The sequence below is a fragment of the Pezoporus wallicus genome, unplaced genomic scaffold (genome assembly GCF_028554395.1).
Source record: "Pezoporus wallicus isolate ANWC-B61680 ecotype Strahan unplaced genomic scaffold, APGP_CSIRO_Pwel_v1 contig_7388, whole genome shotgun sequence".
In the NCBI taxonomy this organism is placed as follows: Eukaryota; Metazoa; Chordata; class Aves; order Psittaciformes; family Psittacidae; genus Pezoporus; species Pezoporus wallicus.
The window spans coordinates 18745-37488 of NW_026640420.1; positions in this window are offsets into that span (position 1 = coordinate 18745).

The window sequence follows — 18744 nt, forward strand, 5'->3', positions numbered from 1 at the left end:
AGGCCCCCAGCCGATAAACACTAACACAGCAAATACCAGCTGTAAGTAAGTTATGACATGCTGAAACTGTGAGAGCAAGAGCAACAACTTTGTGAGCCAATAAATCAGCATTGTGTCGACTGACTATTAATCCAAAACAATAAATGCTTATCACATGATAGACACAATCCAGTCAGATCTGTCACTATCTCAACTCTTCAGGCCCCACACTGGGCACCAAAAAGAACTGTTGTGGTTTAAACTTAGTCAGCCAATTCAGCCACGCAGTCTCTCTCTCACTCCCCTCCCTTCCTCCCCCCAGCTCCCAGAGGGATGGGGAGGAGAACTGAAAGAATGTAACTCCCACATGTTGAGATAAGAGCAGTCCAGTAATTAAGGTATAACACAAACCACTACTGCTACCACCAATAATAAAAATGACAAGGGAAATAACAAGGGAAGATTATACAACCCCTCACCACCCGCCAACCGATACTCAGCCCGACCAGAGCAGTGATCTAGCCCTTCCAGGTAACTGCCCCCAGTTTATATACTGGGCATGATGTGCTGTGGTATGGAATACCTCTGGCTAGTTTGGGTCAGGTTTCCCGTCTCTGCTTCCTCCCGACTACCCCTCCTCCTGGCAGAGCATGAGACTCACAAAGTCCTTGGTCAGAGTAAACATGACTTAGCAACAACTAAAAACATCAGTGTTATCAGCGCTGCTCCCAGGCTGAAAGTCAAAAACACAGCACTGCACCAGCTACTAAGGAGAAAAATGACTGCTACTGCTGAACCCAGGACACAGGGGAAGTTTAGACTGGATATAAGGAAGAAGTTCTTTACTGTAAGGGTGGTGAGGCACTGCAATAGGTTGCCCAGGGAAGCTGTGAATGCTCCATCCTGGCGGTGTTCAAGGCCAGGTTGGACAGAACCTTGGGTAACATGGTTTTGTGTGAGGTGTCCCTGCCCATGGCAGGGGGGCTGGAACTAGATGATCTTAAGGACCTTTCCAACCCTAACTATTCTATAATGTGCTCCCCTTGAAGAGAGCTAAAATCTTTTTGTACATTCTGCAGCTCAGTGAAGGTCTTAGAAATCACCTCTTCCTCTTCTCATTCCTGTACTAATTTGTCTCATTCAGATGTCACCTCTTCTAGTTCATGCATTAGAACTTTATCTTTGTTCACTACACAAGTTGGTTTTGTGCCTTTTGTTTGCTTTTCCTTTGCTTATAGGGGCAACTGATTTGATTCAGGTGCAGTGTGTTCTACTGGGGTTGGAGTGGCTGCAGTGTCTGCTGTCAGGGTTTGAGTAGATGATGTGCTTGTTGCTGGGGTTGGGGTAGCTCCTGTGCTTGGAGTCTGAGGAGTTGCATTGTCTTGTTGTTGTCATTGTTTGAGTAGCAGCTGTGCTTGTTGCTGGGGTTGGGGTATCTGCTGTGCTTGGGGTTTGAGTAGCTGCTTTGTCTGTTGCTTTGCCATCAGATCCAGAGACATTTTTCTCCTGCTCCTTACAGAGCAGGGCTCTGTAGGCGTAGGCCAAGCCCCAGCACATTGCCATGATTTGTCCCTCTCTGGTATTGCCAGGATGACAGCACACCTTGTCTAAGTGTTCTGCTATTTTTTCCAGATTTCGCACTTGTTCAGGAGTGAAGTTCCAAAGCACTGAAGGGGCCCACTGGCCCAGGTGCTTGCCTATACAATCCCACACACTCTGCCACTCATGACTGTCCAGCCTCGGGGAAGATCTCTTGGTGGTATTCTTAAATAGTTGTTTAACCTTAGACAAGACGTGAACCCATCCCTGCTTAGCTTTGAGATCAGACAAGATCGGGCATTCTCAAGGTGGTATGGCTGTGGGTAAAGCACATATGGTATTTGTGGCAACATGTAGATTCCCAGCAAAAGCAGCAGGCAGGTTTCAAGGGTATTCAAAGAATATTCAAAAACCTTTAGAATTCTCAAATGCAGATGCAAATAGCCTGGTGGGGAAGCAGAGGGTGTGAGGGAATGTCTCCTTCATAGGTTGACCCTCTGAGGGAAGTGAGGGAAGGGGAAAAAAAAAAAGTATAACTGTTCAAAATTCCCATTATATGCCTCCCACAGTCTAGAGGTAATGGCCACACTGAGAACGCTTACCAGCCCAGTTTCATGACCAATGATTCTATCGTATCACAAGTCATTACCATGAAGTACAGAAAAACAAGAACCTTAGCCCAGGCCCTGAAGACGATAAACACTAAAACAGCAAATACCAGCTGCAAGTAAGGTGTGTGCCGTGGTTTAAGCCCAGCCGGTAACTCAGAACCATGCAGCTGTTCGCTCACTCCTCCTCCCCCTGCTCCCAGAGGGATGGGGAAGAGAATCGAAAGAATGTAAATCCCATGGGCTGAGATAAGAACAGTCCAGTAACTAAAGTATAATACAAAACTATAACTACTGCCACCAATAATAATAATGAGAAGGGAAATAACAAGGGAAGAGAATACAATTGCTTACCACCCGCCAACCAATACCCAGCCCAACCTGAGGAGCGATCTGGGCCTTCCAGGTAACTCTCCCCAGTTTCTATACTGGGCATGATGTACTGTGGTATGAAATACCCCTTTGGCTAGTTTGGGTCAGGTCTCCTGTCTTGCCTTTATCCCAGCTTCCCATGCCCCTCCTTACTGGCAGAGTATGAGAGACTGGAAAGTCCTTGATCGGGGCAAGCATTACCCAGCAACAACTAAAACTTTAGTGTGCTATCAGCACTGTTCTCAGACTAAAGTAAAAAACTCAGCAACTGCACCAGGTACTGGTGAGACCGCATCTGGAATATTGTGTCCAGTTCTGGGCCCCTCAGTTCAAGAAGGACAGGGACCTGCTGGAGAGAGTCCAGCGCAGGGCAACTAAGATGATTAAGGGAGTGGAGCATCTCCCTTATGAGGAAAGACTGAGGGAGCTGGGTCTCTATAGTTTAGAGAAGAGGAGACTGAGGGGTGACCTTATTAGTGTATATAAATATATAAAGGGGGAGTGTCACGAGGACGGAGCCAGGCTCTACTCAGTGGCAAACAATGACAGGACAAGGGGTAATGGGTACAAACTGGAACACAAGAGGTTCCACTTAAACTTGAGAAGAAACTTCTTCTCAGTGAGGGTGACGGAACACTGGAACAGGCTGCCCAGGGAGGTTGTGGAGTCTCCTTCCCTGGAGACATTCAAAACTCGCCTGGACACATTCCTGTGTAACATTATCTAGGTGTTCCTGCTCCGGCAGGGGGATTGGACTAGATGATCTTTTGAGGTCCCTTCCAATCTCTAGCATACTGTGATACTAGGAAGGAGAAAATAACTATTACAGCTGAACCCAGGTCACCTTCCTTCCTTCAAAAAGCAACTTGATAAAATTTAGTGCATCATAAGCCCCTAACCAGACAGAGGCATACTGTAGGACGGCCCTGTGAGAGCACACCTCTGTGCACCTATAACCCAAAGCATAATTCCTTCTGGATTAAAAAAGTGATAAAGCAGGCAAGTACACATTGGTTCTGCTCTCATTACTACTAGGCTGAGCTATTTAAAGGGAAGCACACGTTGCTGCTTTCAGGGAATTTCTTGTTTCCAGGTTTCACAAACAGAGTCACAGCAGAGCAGAAGATTCAGCCTTAGACCTACAATCATCTCCCAGGTGTCCCCAGGTTCCACCATGCCAATTTGAACCCAGTGCAGCTTGCAGGGTAGTCACTAGAAATCATTCCCAAACAACTTGTACCATTGTAATGGATGGGAATATAGCTGAGAGTTAATTCCCTCTCATGACTGAGAGACATATAAAAGTACAGATTTTGTCAAAGTGTATTCAGGAGAATATATATGTTTATGTTCATTGTGATTATTTGTCAGAAAGAGACAGGAAAACATAGGTGTGCAGCTGTTCTATGGCCTTCATACTTGGCCACACTAGGGCACCTGGCCAACGCTCTCAGAGTGGACAACGGTGAGAGAGATCATGAGAAACTACATGGTCCCATGAGTAAACAGAGATCTGGCATAAAGCTGGTTGTTTTGATAAACGTATAAAAGCGGGACCCTCTTGTGGCCATGAGAGAAGCCTCACCTATGGGTGGATGAACTGCATAGGAATTTTTCCAGTTACCTGAGACTCCTGGCACTGGCTGCAATGGGGCTTCCCAGCTAGAAGTATGGGCCTGGATGATGATTCAGTGGTATCTGGTGATGTACTTCTTCTTAATCTCTGTTCTCTCTATGCAGTTATGATCTGATGCAGTGCTAATTTTCCTCTATACTTTACTTATATATATATCTAATTTGCTTTATTATACTTATTTACTATATATATGAGATATATACCTGATTCAAATTAGTGTACTTGTTTGCTTTAGTGTGCCTGATCGCTTTAGTGTGCCTGATCACTTTAGTGTGCTTGTTTAATAAACTGTACAGGTAGCATGTGGTCGTTTTGTGGCGTACCCTGCCTGTTAGCAGAACAACTGTTCAACCAAAGACTTCATTAGCTGTCTGAAGGCAGGAAATTCCTTTTGTGTCCAACACTTTTCTCTCTTCCCAATCTATCTATTTATAGCCCACCTTCTCCAGAATCTTCCATCTGAAGATCTCAAAAACTTACCCATGAATTAAAGTTTAGAGCACTTTGGTAAATTGCTACACTGATTTTGCAGGCTGAGTAACTTAACCACTAACACTGGAACTGGGCTAGGATGAGAAGCCTGTTGTTTCTGCATATGCTCCCATTCCTAACAGCTGAATAGAATTCTCCTTAGTGCTTCTAATTACCAAGGCGGTGCACAAATAGTTCTGCTCTCCTCTCCAGTCCAAGACTATTTGGATTTAATTAGGTAGTTCTTCAAGGTGGAATGCGTGAATTGCTAATGTGTCTACTCCTCAGCTAGGCACTGCCTACAAGTTTGGGTTTAGCACAGAGAGGGTAATTTTCTCTCTCACCTGTTCTTAACAGCAATAAGGCAAGCTGCCAAGCCAGAATTGTATTTGTTTCAGTTTGTGAAAAACTGTAAGCAACAGAGCTGGTAGTGGTATCATCTGTAGACAGTTTTAGGTCCCAATGCTAAACCTTCTGCATCCAAGTCACAGTAATGTTCAAGTCTAAAGAATTAGAAACTGTTATTTAAGATGAAAGTAAATTTCAACAAGAATGATGGAAATAAAAATGCCCTATCAGTTTAGGAAGAGTTCCTGAACGAACAAAAGGCTATTTCCACACTTGGGGTTATCAATGTGGAAATATGCAGCATGGCACAAAAGCAGAGTTTCCATTTAAACTATCTGCAACTCAGGCATCTGAGAGGCCAAGTAGATGTGTGCTGTTTCTACATGCATACTTGAGTATTTTGCTTCAAAACTGTGGCTCACAATCTGGCTGGTCCTCTGAAATCAGAAGCTAGGGACACAGATTTAATCCCAGCTGTGATTCTATTTCTTCTAGATGGCCTTGAGCAAATCACCACCTCTCAGCCTACATTTCTTCATCTGCAAAATGGGGATAATATTATTAACCTACCCACTTCAGAGTGTTTAATGATGATTAATTCATGTGAGAAAATCACTCTAAAGACATAAGAGCCCTATATAAGTGATAAATCATTATTTACCACTTGAAAAGTAATCTGAATAAAATCAGATATGCAAATAATTTGTTTACATGTAGCAATAATATAATTTGTGACTATTTAATCTTGAATTAGTCTCACGTTAAATATCCCTTTCAATCATATTTCCAGTTACTTAGGGAAAATGACAGTATGGAATACTTTTTGTGGAAGCAGAGCAAGTAATGAGGTGGTAATTAGGTAAGGGCCTAATAACATCTAAACCCAATGACTTGCCTTCAGGAGACTGTCCCTGACATTTGGGCTGTATAAATATCTCAGTATCAACCTTGGTTCTGTTGTTCAGAACCTCCAACAAACTACAGTGGAAGTGGATGCTGCTTTTCTGAAATGCAGATCCATGCTTTCAAGGCTCATGATAAATCCAAGATCATTTCCACTACTGACCCCATTCAGATGACTATGACTCTGCACAGTTTTAACTGCTTAACCTTCTACATCCAAGTATTTACCGCAGTTGATACACGCACATAAGCTGCCTCCATCTGTAAATGTTTGTAGCATCAAAACCTGCTCTGCCACACAACTCATGCATGAGATTTCTCTATCATACCCCCAAACCCTAAAAGTTTACCGACGAAATAATTAGTTCACAATACGACTTTACATTACAGAAGAACACTAATAGGTGATCAAACATTTAATCATTTCTTGGTAACAAGGATGTAACAAGCCACATGCAAAATAAACATTTAAAATGAATTTTCATTTTTTCCTCTAGGAAGCAACACAGTACTTGCCTAAAAAATAGCAATCGCTGATGGAGAAAGAATTAACATTTGCACAACTGCTTTTCCTAGACCCTCATTTTCAAGCAAAAAATTAAATAAAACTATTAAAAGTTCTTCAGTCTCTTGGCACACTGTATGATCTAATGGAAAAGGAAGAAAGCATTTATTAGATCATATTACTCAAAAACACTACATTTCAATAAACTATTAACATAAATCCCCCTTTGGGTGGAAACTTGCCTTTTGAAGAAAGGGAAGAATACTGAAGGAAAAGAGAGAATGAAAGAAATTTGAATCATGGCAAACATTTCTTTCTAAAGGAAAAAATCTAATTTAAATATATAATCACAATTTTTACCTTTCTCTACAAGAAAACAAGTGAAGATCTATTTTTATATTAATTGTGTACACAAAAGTGGGTCTCAGTTTTGCAGAAAATGTAGTACATTATTATTATTTATCAGTAAATAAAATCTAAGTTCTGAAAAAATTATTTTTGGGAGCTTAAAAATTCTACTTGAAATATCAAAACATTATAAAGCGGACAGTAAACATCTCTTCTTTGCCACTGGGAACTCTGCCGTCTGGACTATTTTACATTGTGACCACTGTTATAGGTGACATAACACATGAATTGGAATTACCCTGTAGTAAGCATGGCACAGGTAAGCATGGGACAGCCAGGCAGGCAGGGTCACCTCACACGAGCCAGCACCCTTCCTCCTCACATCCAACCATGAGCTCCCAACACCTTTGGGGTATTTTGCTGTTTGTCAGTCCCATTTGGGAGTCATTTCAACTCATGAACTCAGCAAAAACCTCAAAGGCAGCAGGATGTTTTCCACTATGAGGGCAAGTTTAATTACCTCTGAACCAAGAGAACTGGTGCAAGAGAGCAACAAACTAGAGCAAAGTCTCATCTTTCACTGGTAGCAAGTCAGTATCCATGTCATGTAACTCTATCTTGAGACAGAGCTAAGGAACTTGTACCTTAGTATTTTAACTTACTTCAGGCAAATGCCTTCATATGGCTGTACCATATCCGAGCTAGCTCAGGTACCAAGACAACAGCAGACCAATATAAGCATAGAACTCCCATGATCTAACTCACCAAACATCTCCAGCAGGTTTTGCAAACTTTTATGTAGCCTACAGTGCAATGACTATGCTGCTAGCAATACCTGAGTTAACTAGCTTAAAATTGCCATGAGCTGTAGCACCTGCCTCGCAGGCATACCTTTGGGCTGTGGTTCAACATTCAGCCTCAATCCTGAGTAAACTCATCCCTCCCTGTCTCCAACTACTCAGCTCCACCATCTTACCCTTCCAACCCTGACATAATCTGTTGACAAACATCTGTGATGCTGCACAGTCAACCAGATCAGGGAACCACGGTGGCTGAAAAATAATCTAGGAAGAAAAAAAAGCAAAAAAGTCAACAACAAAGTTTGGGTTTAAGCTGGATCCCAACCCAGGTCACTGATAGCATCACAGATGTGCCACCCTAAAATTGCTAAAAGACAAAAACAAGCAGTCATGAAAAAAAAAAAGAAGATATCCTTCCCACATAACTCACATGATCATAAAGGAAATTTTTGAACAAGGGACTGAGGCTGCTGCTCACAACTGCTCTAACTTGGGACGAGCATGGCCGTAGTTCAAAGGGCCAGCACAATTTCACCTATCATTGGCTCTGCATCTCCCCCACCACATTTGTTCTGGCATCTGACACGACCATTTTGTATGTGTTACTGGATTCCTCTTACCCCCAGCAGGCTGATCACAAGCTTTAGTACAAAAGTGGTAGAGGGGTTCACCCTTTTTATAACAGTGAAGTGGCAGCCTATGCAAACAAACAAGAGGAACCCCAAAACCAGCAAATGCACAGTGCAGCCCTGTGTCCTAACACCCCACTACAAAAACATTAAGTCTCAGTGTAATTGCTGCTCTGAGGGCCTCAAGACAGCAAGCTCTGAGCTAGCACATCCATCTGCAAGACTGGAGCTCCAGATTAAAACCAAATACAATTTCACAAGATCAAAGGAGGAAAGGAATACACGGGGTATCCAAATCAACCTGAAAAGAAAGATTATGAACAGGATTTCCAGAGTGGAGACTTGCAAAGATATTGGAGACACTGAAGACAATTCCCAAACAGTACCCTAGTCACTGCATCTACTCACAGAATCTGTAGTAGGAACAGGACACTTCAATAATATTTAAATTTTGTTGATATAATCTCATCTACACAGTTTAGTTACCAGTGAGGCAGGACACATACAGGCTTGCCCACTCCAGAATAAAGGCAACAGTCTTTAAACTCTTTTGTGAATAGTTTTTACTTTAATTGCCATTTTAAAAAATTAAGATCTGATAATTCATTTCACAATTTTTGACACTATATAATACCAGTGGGTACTTAATTCACAGTAATAAGAACATAGACAAATATTGACTATAAAAAATAAAAGTGATGATCAATTAACACCAGAGGAACAGTAAGTATTACACTGAAAGGTTCTAAATAATGACTGAATTATCCCTTTTACTTGAAAGCGGCACATGAGAAAACATTACTGGAACCCACTATTACAAACGAAGCACTGGATGGGGTGGAGTGGATGTCACCACAAGTTTCTGAAGAAGTAACTGTCCAGGTACAGAAGGATTCCACTGGAATAGGTTGCCCAGGGAGGTTGTGAATGCTCCATCCCTGGCAGTGTTCAAGGCCAGGTTGGATGAGGCCTTGGGTGATATGATTTAGCGTAGGGTGTCCCTGCCCACGGCAGGGGGGTGGAACTAGATGATCTTAAGGTCCTTTCCAACCCTAACGATTCTATTCTATGAAAAAGGAATATGGCAAATGAAGCTTCAGGCGGGTCCTTTTAAAAAGGAACATGTCAAACCAAGCTTCAGACACTTTTCTCAAGCGGTACTGTGCAAACTGAAGTCCTACCCTGCTGCTGTCTCATACCCAGGGTCTCTCTAGAGCCTGTTACCTTGGATGTAGGCTGGAAAAAGTGCAACAGCCTGGGAGACACTGCACTGGAAAGCACACTGAATCTGAGCAATTCATGGTGAGCAATTGTATTCTCTCCCCTTGTTTTTTCCCTTATCATTATTGGTGGTAGTAGGAGTAGTTTTGCATTATACCTTAGTTACTGGACTGTTCTTACCTCAACCCACACGAGTTACATTCTTTGATTCTCCTCCCCATCCCTCCAGGAGTGGGGGGGAAGAGGGGGGGTAAGTTACAGGCTGGACTTAATCCACAACAAATGCATACAGAGAAAGTATACTATACCTTCATCATGACACTCCATTTTAATGAAGATATGTAGGTCTTTAGTATAATTTCACATTGAAACTGAAGTGTTCAATTTTTATTAACCAATTTGCAGAAATTATGAAAAGTTTCCCTATGATAAAATATAATTGTGGCACATCAGCCTAACAAAGGCTTAATTAATGGTCTCCTGGGCCTCTTTTCCACTGGAGCAGGTCTGTTGAAGAAGAGTCTTAAATTTCCTTACAGAGGGGTGTTACCATGAACTGGGAATAATTCTATGTGGTTATGACCAACACATTAGGCCTGTCTGACACTAATGTACTGTTCTGGGCTCGGCTGTAAAAGTTTGGTTTTTTTCCTTCTTAGTAAGTGGTGCAGTGCTGTATTTTCGATTTCAGTCTGATAACGGTGCTGATAACACACTGACATTTTTAGTTGCTGCTAAGTAATGCTTACTCTGAATGCGAACTTTTCAATCTCACGCTTTGCCAGTGCAGAGGGGCACAGGAAGCCGGGAGGAAGGCAAGACAGGACACCTCACCCAAAGTAACCAAAGTGGTATTCCATACCACAGCATGTCATGCCCAGTATAGAAAGGGGGGAGAGTTACCTGGAAGGCCCAAATCACTCCTCAGGTGGGGCTGGGTATGGGTCAGCAGGTGGTGAGCAATTGTATTGTGCATCACTTGTGTTTATTGTTTTCTTTTCTTCTTTTAGTTTCAGATTCTCTCCCTTGTTATTTCCCTTATCATCAGCTGCATGGTTCTGAGTTACTGGCTGGGCTTAAACCATGACATGCACCAGGGAAAATATTCTTCACCAGATTCTACCACCTTGAACATTAACTGAAGGAACTCAAGCAGATGACTAATTATTCTATGATCACCAATTACTGGTATAACAGGTTACTACCTGTGCAGAACAGGTGACACAGAGCAGATCCTCTTACTGGTCATCCATATCAAGGGTCAGTGGTTATGTAGATCACAGCAATGACAAGAATGAGCTGTTCAAAAGATGACACATTCCTGCACACTGTATTCCAGGCAAGGCACATTTTTTACATCATGTATGTGTTACTCTGTTTTCTTACTCTTAGCTAAACCAGCATGTGACAAAGCAATACACACTGAAGTCCTCAGTTATAGCTGAGGAGCTCTAGCATGCATCTTAGAAGCAGCTTTAAGAAATTTCAATCATATGAGAAAAATGAGCAGAAAAATTAAAAGGTGTGATGACTGGGCAAATGTACTTGTGCCAGTGATGCACTAAATATGCCCATGAGTTCCTCCTGCACCCACAGAGAGTTCACTGCGAGGCTGGGACATAAAAGCCCAAAATCCTGCTTGCTAAATTAGCAGGACCCACTTGCCTCAGATCATGAGCACAATCTGAAAGAAAAGGTATCTTGAGTTTTGAACTACAGCCACACATGGAACCAACCTCCAAACTTCCAGGAATCATTTCTGCTTGGCTCTTTCAAACCTGCTTCAAATGTAATCAATGATTTTAAGACAAGACATAAATTTTTGATTCATCTACTCTTCAAGATAGCCCAGGAGATAAACAGTTTGGCAGCACCAGCCAGGCCTTGCACAGGGCCTACCTGCAGGCCCATGTTTTACAAAGAATGACCGGCCCTGTGCCTGACGAAAACATGGAGAAGGGGAATAAGGATGAAAAATGTGTGTGGGAGAATGCCAGCACACACGCTGCACATGTATGGACTGTAACAATCTCTACACTATGTCAGGGGGAGCATCCAGAGAGCAGGCACAGGGCAAGCCCTGATTCCACCACCTTCCGGCCACCTACCTAGCATAAAATAATAGAATAATTAGGGATGGAAAGGACCTCAAGATCATCTAGTTCCAACTCCCCTACCATGGGAAGGAAGACCTCACACTAAACTATGTCATTCAAGACTCCATCCAACCTGGCCTTGAACACTACCAGGGAATGGAGCATTCACAACTTCCTTGAGCAACCTGTTCCAGTGCCTCACCACCCTCACAGTAAAGAACTTCCTCCTAACATCCAATCTAAACTTCCCCTTGTCCTATCACTACAGTCCCTAATGAAGAGTCCCTCCCCAGAATCCTTGTAGGCCCCCTTCAGATACTGAAAGGATGCTACAAGGTCTCTATGCAGCCTTATCTTCTCTGGCTTTCTCAGCCTGCCTTCATACGGGAGGTGGTCCAGTCCCCTGATCATCCTCATGGCACTCCTCTGGACTTGTTCCAATAGTTCCATGTCCTTTTTGTGTTGAGGACACCAGAACTGCACACAGCACTCCAAGTGGGGTCTCGCAAGAGAAGAGTAGATGAGCAGGATCACCTCCTTCGACCTGCTGGTCACGCTCCTTTTGATGCAGCCCAGGATACAGTTGGTTTTCCAGGCTGAGAGTGCACATTGCAGGCTCATGTTCAGTTTCTCATCAACCAACACCCCCAAGTCCTCCTCCACAGGGCTGCTCCGAATCTCTTCTCCACCCAACCTGCAGCTGTGCCTGGGATTGCCTGACCCAGGTGGAGGACCTTGCACTTCGCTTGTTTGAAATTCATGAGGCTGGCATCAGCCCACCTTACAAGCATGTTAAGGTCCCTCTGGATGACATCGCTTCCCTCCAGCTTATCAACTGAACCACATAACATATCTCAGTGTTGTCAGCAAATTTGCTGAAGGCACACTCAATCCCAATGTCCATGTCACCAACAAATATGTTGAACATGATCAATCCCAACACAGACTCCTGAGGGACAACACTTGTTATGGGTCTCCAGCTGGACATCAAGCCATTGACCACAACTCTGCGTGTGACCATCCAGCCAGTTCTTTATCCACTGAGTGGTCCATCCATCAAATTTATGTCTCTCCAGTTTAGAGACAAGAAGGTCCTGCAGGACAGTGTCAAACGCTTTGCACAAGTCCAGGTAGATGACGTCAACTGCTTTGCCCGTATCCATCAGTTCTGTAGCCCCATCATAGAAGGCCACCAAATTGGTCAGGAAGGATTTCCCCTTAGTGAAGCCATGCTGGCTGTCACCAAGCACCTTTTGGTTTTTCATGTGCCTTAGCATGCCTTCTAGGAGAATCTGCTCCATGATCCTGCCAGGCACAGAGGTGAGACTGACTGGTCTGTAGTGCTCTGGGTCTTCCATTTTTGCCCTTTTTGAAACTGGGGACTATATTTCCCTTTTTCCAGTCGTCGGGAACTTTACCTGACTTCCATGATTTTTCAAATATGATGGACAGTGGTTTAACAACTTCATTCACCAGCTCCTTCAGGACCCATGGATGGATTTCATTAAGTTCCATGTTCTTGTGCACATTCAGGTTCTTAAGATGATCTCAAATCTGATCCTCTCCTACAGTGGGCCTAAGGTCTTCAATCTCACAGTCCCTGCAACTGCCTTCCAAAACTTGGGTGGTGGGGTCAAAGCATTTGCCAGTGAAGACCAAGGCAAAGAAGTCATTGAGAACCTCAGCCTTCTCCAGATCCAGGGTAGCCAGTTCTCCTGACAGCTTCAGGAGGGGGCCCACGTTGTCCCTAGTATGTCTTTTGTTTGCTACATACCTATACAAGCCTTTCCTGTTATCTTTCACATCCCTTGCCAGATTTAATTCTAACTGGGCCTTAGCTTTCCTAACCTGGTCCCTAGCTTCCTGGACAACACCCCTGTATTTTTCCCAGACTGCCTCTATCCTCGCTTCCACCTTTTATAAGCTTCCTTTTTTTCCAAGTTTCCTCAGCAGCTGCTTATCCATCTGTCGTGGTTTAAACCCAGTGAGCCACACAGTTTCTACTCCCCTCCGTCTTTCTTTCCTTCCCCCCCCCCCCGAGGGATGGGGAGGAGAATCGAAAGAATGTAACTCCCATGGGTTAAGATAAGAACAGTCCAGTAGCTAAGGTATAACACAAATCACTACTGCTACCACCAATAATAATAATAAGAGAAATAACAAGGGAAGAGAATATCACCCCCTGAAACAAGCCCAACCGAGAAGAGAGAGTGCCCTTGCAGGTAACTCCCAGTTACCTCCCCGGGCATGATGTGCTGTGGTATGGAATACTTCTTTGGCTAGTTTGGGTCAGGTGTCCTGTCTCTGCTTCCACCAGGCCTCCCTTCCTCCCTAGCAGAGTATGAGACTCACAAAGTCCTTGGTCACTGTAAACATCAGTGTTATCAGCTCTGTTCCCAGGCCGAAAGTCAAAACACAGCACTGCACCAGCTATTAAGAAGGAGAAAAACTGACTGCTACTGCTAAACCCAGGACAGTATGTAAGGAGGTCTCCTGGCCCTCCTGCTGCACTTCCTTCTGGTTGGGAAGCAACACTCCTGAGCTTGTAGCAAGTGATCCTTGAATATCAACCAGCAGTCTTGGGCCCCCTGTCCTCTAGGGCTTTACCAAATCGAACCTTACTGAGCAGGTTCCTGAAGAGGCCAAAGTCTGCTCTTTTGAAGTCCAGGACAGTGAGCTTGCTGCATGCTCTTCTCACTGTCCTGAGGATCTCGAACTCTACCATCTCATGATCACTGCAACCAAGGCTTCCTTGGAACGTCATATTCCCCACCAGCCTCTCCCTGTTGACGAGCACAAGGTCAAGCATGGCACCTCTCCTTGTCAGCTCCTCTATTACTTGCAAGAGGAAGTTGTCTTCTACACAATCAAGGAGCCTCCTGGATTGCTTGTGCTGGGCCATACTGTCCCTCCAACAGATATCAGTATGGTTGAAGTCCCCCATGAGGACAAAGGCCTACAAGCGTGAGGCTGCTCCTACCTGTCTATAGAGTGCTTTGTCCACAGAGTCCTCCTTATCAGGCAGTCTGTAACAGATCCCCACAGTTATGTCCCCCATCGCTGTTCTGCCTTTGACCCTGACCCACAAATTCTGTTGACTGTTCACCTGTCCCCAGACAGAGTTCCATACTCTCCAGCCTATCGCTGACATAAATAGCTACTCCCCTTCTCCATCTGCCTGGCCTGTCTTTTCTAAAGAGCCCTTAACCTTCCATCCCACCACATTTCTGTGATGCTAATGATACCATATCCCTGTAGCTGTACACACATCTCTAATTCCTCTTGTTTATTCCCCATACTATGGGTGGTTGTATAGAGGCATCTGAGTTGAGCTCTAAATAAAGCTGACTCATTGGCTGGAGTAGCTGAAATACCTCTGTGTTGCTCCAAGCATTTATTGCAGGTGCTGGCAATTAACTGGGAGTGTTGAGATGGATCCATACCCCCCTCCTCCAACGCATCTAATTTAAAGCTGCCTTGACCAGCCTGGCAAGTTTCTTCCCAAAGCAGCTCTTCCCCTTTGTTAGACTAGCTCCACCATCCTTCCAGTAGACCTGGCCTCCCAAATTGAGTCCCATGTTCTAAATAACCAAACCTTTGACTATGGCACCACTGCTCTATTTATTAACCTGGCAAATCCGCCTAGCCTTTTCAAGGTCCTCCCCTTTAAGCTGGAGAATTGATGAAAAAACTATCTGAGCTCCAGAGCCGCTAACCATCTCTCCGAGGGCTCTGTAGTCCTTCTTAATGTTCTCTAGGATACTGCTACCTATATCACTAGCACCCACATGGACCACCAGAAACGGGTGTCAGCGGAACTTACTAGACCAGGCAGCCTCTCAGCAGCATCCCTGATCTGAGCCCCTAGTAGGCAACACACCTCCCTCGAGACTGAGTCAGGCCGACATACGGGTGTCTCTTTACATTTCAAAGCAGAGGCATGCGTCGTTGCAAAAGGGTATTTCGGCACCGCCGCCAACAGCTAAAGGGCCGGGTGTCTCTCGCTGCCCCTTCTCCACGTGGAGGCGGTCATGGGGCGGGCTGGCAGGGGGACGCCAGCCGGGCCCATTCCATTCCAGGGGTTCGCTCCGGGTTCCCCTGACCTTGGCCCGACTACGGCCACGACCCGCCTCATCCGCCAGCCGTGACGCCAGCGCCATCACATACCCGCCCACGGCCCCAATGCCGCCTACCTCCCTCCTCCCAGCCCGGGGAAGCCGCTTCATCCCTTCCCTCCCCCACTTCCCGCACGTCCCGGGCCCTGGCCGCGTCCCTCCTCCCGCGGCCCGGCCCGGCCTCCTTGGCCTTTACCTTTTCGTACTCCTGGCGGAGGCGACCCACCAGCGCGGGGCTGAACGGCGAGGCGCCGCCGAAGGCCTCCATGCCCCCCGGGCAGGGTCCGCAGTCTCTGGGAGAGCCGCTCCGCGGCGCGGGGAGGGTGGCGAGGGGTAGCAGGCGGCCGGGCAGGGCCGGGCCGATCTCCTCAACAGAGCGAGTAAGTCCTATAGAAATGTTTGTGGAAGACGAAGCGCCTGCTCCAAAGTCGCATCCACGCGAGGATCGTCACCGCCTGGGCCCAGAGAAGCATCTCACACTCGCATTCTGGGCCGCACAGCAGTCTGGGCCCGGCTCCCGCTGCGCCGGCGGGCCGGGAAAGTGCCGGCAGCTCGGTGCCGACCGCCGCCTGTCCGCTGCACTCTGGGTAGCCAGTCAACCCACCCGGCAGCTCGCCGCGGCAGCGGGAAACGCACGGCTACGAGGCGCGAGAGGCGGCCCTGACGGCTCCCTCCACCACTGCGGCGGGCTGGGGGCGAGTAGCTGCCTCAGCATCCCACGTCCTGTCACCGGACACGGGTGCCCTCACCCTGCATTTATTCAGAGCACAGTCCCAGGCCTTGAGTGCATAACATCGAGCCACCCTAATGCAAAGGGGTTTGATAGCCCTACAGTCACAGAATCACAGACTGGTTGGGGCTGGAAGGGACCTTAAAGCTCATCTAATTCCAACACTCTGCCACATGGAGAGACACATTCCATTAAACCAGGTTGCTCCAAGCCCCATCCAACCTGGCCTTGAACACTTACAGGGATGGGGCAGGCACAACTTCTCTGGGCAACCAGTGCCACTGCCTCACCAACCCCTCACAAGGAAAAAATTCTTCCTAATACCTAAATACATAGAACAATGCGTCTTTTATAACAGGGAGGTGACATTACAATAACTGATGCCAAGCCTCATAAAATGGGTTGGTAGGGACATTAAAGCTCATCCAGTTCCAGACCCCTGCCACAGGGAAACACTTTCCACTAGACAAGGTTGCACAAAGCCCCATCCAAATACTTGCTCTGTAGTGCTGGTGGTGTCAGGATATCCAAAAGTGAATAGAGAGTAGGCTGCAGTGATCACCTGGGTCAGGGCAATCCCAAGTACAGCTACAGGTTGGGCAGAGAAGCGATTCAGAGCAGCCCTGCAGAAGACTTGGGGGTGTTGGTCAATGAGAAACTGAGCCCTGTTGTCAGATCCTCTTCTCTTGACCAACCAGGCAACTTAGGGTAAATGTGTATCCCAGTGTTTGAAAGTCCCACCACCCATTGCTCTCAGTGTAGTTTTTAACAGCCCATTGTACCGTTCCATTTTCCCAGAGGCTGGTGCATGGTAGGGGATGTGATATACCCACTCAATGCCATGCTCTTTGGCCCAAGTGTCTATAAGGTTGTCCTGGAAATGAGTCCCACTGACTCAATTTCCTCTTGGGGTGCCGTGTCACCACAAAATCCATTTCTCAAGGCCCAGGATAGTGTTCTAGGCAGTGGCGTGGGGCACAGCGTATGTTTCCAGCCATCCGGTGGTTGCTTCCACCACGGTAAGCACATTGCGCTTGCCTTGGCGGGTCAGAGGGAGTGTGATATAGTCAATCTGCCAGGCCTCCCCATATTTGTACTTCAGCCATTGTCCTCCATACCAAAGAGGCTTTAACTGCTTAGCTTGCTTAATTGCAGCACATGTTTCACAGTCGTGAATAACCTGGGCAATAGTGTCCATTGTTAAGTCCACCACTCAATCATAAGCCCATTTATATGTTGCATCTCTGCCCTGATGGCTTGAAGTGTCATGGGCCCACCAGGCCAAAAATAATTCATCCTTATGTTGCCAATCTAAGGCACTTCAATCTTAGCAGCTTTATCCAATTGTTGGTTATTCTGGTGTTCCTCGATGGCCTGAAGTGTCATGGGCCCACCAGGCCAAAAATAATTCATCCTTATGTTGCCAATCTAAGGCACTTCAATCTTAGCAGCTTTATCCAATTGTTGGTTATTCTGGTGTTCCTCAGTGGCCTGACTCTTAGGTACATGTGCATCTATATGGCGTACCTTCACCACCAGATTCTGTACCTGGGCAGCGATATCTTGCCACAGGGCAACAGCCCAGGTGGGTTTACTTCTGTGTTGCCAGTTGCTCTGCTTCCATTGCTTCAACCACCCCCACAGGGCATTTGCCACCATCCATGAGTCAGTATAAATTACTGGCCACTTTTCTCATTCAGCAGTGTCCAAGGCCAGTCAAGGACTCTATACAGCTGCCTTCCATTTCCGATGCTTTCCCACAATACGGCAGGACCCATCGGTAAACAAAGCATAATGCTTTTCACTTTCTGACAGTTTATTATATGGTGGGGCCTCTTCAGCACGCATCACCTCCTCCTCTGGTGACATTCCAAAATCTTTGCCCTCTGGCCAGTCCATGATGACTTCTAGAATGCCTGGACAACTGGGATTTCCTATTCGAGTTCGTTGTGCAATTTGTGTATCCCACTTGCTCCATGTAGAATTGGTTGTATGATGTGTAGAGGAGACGGTGCCTTTGAACATCCAGCCCAGCCCAGGCAGACAGGGTGCCAGGAGGAGCTGTGCTTCAGTACCAATCACTTCCAAAGCAGCTCAAATCCCTTCATAGGCTGCCAGTATCTCTTTTTCAGTTGGGGTATAGCCAGACTCAGATCCTCTGTATCCCTGACTCCAAAAGCCGAGGGGTCGACCTCGAGTCTCCCCCTGGAGCTTTCTGACAGAGGCTCCAGATAGGACCATTCTCCCCAGCTGTGGTGTAGAGCACATTTTTTACCTCTGGCCTGGTCCAGACTGGTCCAAGAGCTACTGCATGAACTATCGTTTAATTTGCTCAAAGGCTTGTTGTTGCTCAGGGCCCCATTTGAAATAATACTTCCAGGTTACATGATAGAGAGGGCTTACAATCAGACTGTAATTTGGGATGTGCATTCTCCAGAACCCCA